The following is a 3,032-nucleotide window of genomic DNA, read 5'->3' as shown; positions in this document are numbered from 1 at the left end:
AATTCCTCTCAGAAGTGTACATGAATTGGTTGTTTGCAACCATGTCAATGAGTTCTTGAGCCTCTTCAGGTGTTTTCTTTAGGTGAATAGATCCACCTGCAGAATGGTCCAATGACATTTTCAAAAATTCAGATAGTCCATAATAGAATATATCTAATATGGTCCATTCTAAAAACATGTCAGATGGACATCGTTTGGTCAGCTGCTTGTATCTTTCCCAAGCTTCATAGAGGGATTCACCATCTTTTTGTTTGAAGGTCTGAACATCCACTCTAAGCTTGCTCAGCTTTTGAGGAGGAAAGAATTTATCTAAGAAGGCAGTGACCAGCTTATCCCAGGAGTCCAGGCTATCCTTGGGTTGTGAATCCAACCATATTCTAGCTCTGTCTCTTACAGCAAAAGGGAAAAGCATGAGTCTGTAGACTTCAGGATCAACTCCATTCGTCTTTACAGTCTCACAGATCTGCAAGAACTCAGTTAAAAACTAATAAGGATCTTCAGATGGAAGTCCATAAAACTGATAAGGAGTTTGAAGCTCGTCACAGTCATTCAATACCGGAATCCTACTCGGAATACCACAGACAAGGTTAGACTTTCCGGATTCCCGGGATCCTACTCGGAATACCATAGACAAGGTTAGACTTTCCGGATCCCCATGAATGCCGCCATCTATCTAGCTAATACCACGAAGATTCTGTTGGGGAATCTAAGAGATATGCGCCCAGCCTAGAGTAGAACGGAAGTGGTTCTCAATCACGCGCGTTCATAGGTGAGAATGATGATGAGTGTCACGGATCATCAAATTCATCAAAGTGTTGTGCAACGTATATCTTGGAATAAGAATAAAAGAGAATTGAATAGAAAGTAATAGTAATTGTATTGAAACTTGAGGTACAGCAGAGCTCTACACCCTTAATCTATGGTGTGCAGAAACTCCACCGTTGAAAATATATAAGTGAAAGGTTCAGGCATGGCCGAATGGCCAGCCCCCTAAAACGTGATCAATGGCCCCCTAAGATGCAGAATAAAAACAAAACTGAGACCAAAGATGAAACGTGGTCAAAAAGACGACTAATACACTAGTAAAAAGTCTTATTTATACTAAACTAGCTACTAGGGTTTACATGAGTAAGTAATTGATGCATAAATTTACTTCCGTGGCCCACTTGGTGTATGTTTAGGCTGAGCTTGATCTATCCACGAGCTGAGGCTTTTCTTGGAGTTGAACACCAAGTTATAACGTGTTTTGGGCGTTCAACTCCGGATCATGACGTGTTTCTGGCGTTTAATTCCAGACAGCAGCATGTACTTGGCGTTCAACGCCATGTTACGTCGTCAATTTCCGAATAAAGTATGGACGATTATATATTGCTGGAAAGCTCTCGATATCTACTTTCCAACGCCATTGAGAGCGCGCCATTTGGAGTTTTGTAGCACCAGAAAATCCATTTCGAGTGCAGGGAGGTCAGATTCCAATAGCATCAGCAGTCCTTTGTCAGCCTCCTATCAGAGTTTTGCTCAAGTCCCTCAATTTCAGCCAGAAATTACCTGAAATCACATAAAAACACACAAACTCATAGTAAAGTCCAGAAATGTGAATTTAACATAAAAACTAATGAAAACATCCCTAAAAGTAGCTTGAACTTACTAAAAACTACCTAAAAACAATGCCAAAAAGCGTATAAGTTATTCGCTCATCAATGAGCTAGAGGAATTCAGACTCAGTGCCTTTGAAAATGCAAAAATTTATAAAGAAAAGGCAAAAAAGTGGCATGACAAGAAGTTGTCATCCAGAGTCTTTGAGCCAGGACAAAAAGTTCTGCTCTTCAACTCTAGGCTCCGACTATTTCCAGGAAAACTGAAATCCCGGTGGAGGGATCCTTATGTGATTACAGGAGTGTCACCATATGGATATGCTGAGCTTCAGGATATTGATTCTGACAAAAAGTTCATTGTTAATGGACAAACGATTAAACATTATCTTGAAAGTAATTTTGAGCAGGAGTGCTCAAAATTGAGGCTTGAATGAGTCTCAGTAAAGGTCCAGCTAAAGACAATAAAGAAGCGCTTGCTGGGAGGCAACCCAGTCATTAGCAAGTTATTTGTTTTATAAGAGTTTGATGTATATTCTTCAAGGTTGATCATTGAAATTGAAGAAATTCACAGAGTTACAGAAGGATTCAGTGAAATAAGCAGAGAAAAGGAGCTTGCTGGAAAGAAAATGCCAGTAAGGGGCATCCTGGGCGTTAAACGCCATAATGGATACCATTCTGGGTGTTTAACGCCAGTAAAGGCACCATTTTGGTCGTTAAACACCAGAATGGGCACCATTATGGGCGTTTAACGCCAGAATTGCAGCATCCTCGGCGTTCAGCAAAACGCCCAGTGATAAAGGGGTTTCTGGCGTTTAACGCTAGCCAGGGTGCCTGGCTGGGCGTTAAACGCCCATAATGGCCACCAATTGGGCGTTAAATGCCATAATGGATACCATTCTGGGCGGTTAACGACAGAAAGGCAGGGGAAGGAGATTTTGCTTTCCACTTCAAATTTTTTCACACTTTCATGTTTTGACCCATAATTTTCTACATAAACATGTTACAAATTTTCATCATTCACCCTCAAATTTCAAAAATCCAAAAATTTTCTAAATTATTTATCAAATCTCTTTCAAATCTTTTCCAAATCTTCTTCAAAAACTCAAGTATTTTCTCAAATTCTTTCCATATCTTCTCAAATCTCTTTCAAAACTTTCGAATCCCTCCCCCTCCCTTAAGTACACATTCGGCCATCCCCCTCTCTTCACCATTCGAATTTGCTTCTCCTTCTCTTTCTCTTCTTTCCTTTCTTTTGCTTGAGGACAAGTAAACCTCTAAGTTTGGTGTGCTTTTACGTGATCACTAAGCTAAGGCTCATCAAGACTATGGCTCCCAAAGGAAAACAAACCAATTCAAGAGGCAAGAAAGAGAATACTCCAAAGAATCTTTAGAGTCAAGAGAGGTTCGTAACCAAAGAACATGCAGACCATTACCACA

General features: G+C 40.3%; 1 non-coding gene across 1 annotated transcript; it reads left to right on the top strand.

Moving 5' to 3' along the window:
* The first annotated feature begins 176 nt into the window (after positions 1-176).
* Positions 177-280, top strand: LOC127743384 (small nucleolar RNA R71). The gene has a single exon (XR_008004776.1). It is a non-coding gene; the product is annotated as a small nucleolar RNA R71 (small nucleolar RNA).
* The last annotated feature ends 2,752 nt before the right edge of the window (positions 281-3,032 follow it).

This window comes from Arachis duranensis, chromosome 10, assembly GCF_000817695.3.
Source record: "Arachis duranensis cultivar V14167 chromosome 10, aradu.V14167.gnm2.J7QH, whole genome shotgun sequence".
In the NCBI taxonomy this organism is placed as follows: domain Eukaryota; kingdom Viridiplantae; phylum Streptophyta; class Magnoliopsida; order Fabales; family Fabaceae; genus Arachis; species Arachis duranensis.
Note: the sequence above shows the minus strand (reverse complement) of the source record. Positions and strands in the feature narration are given on the sequence as shown.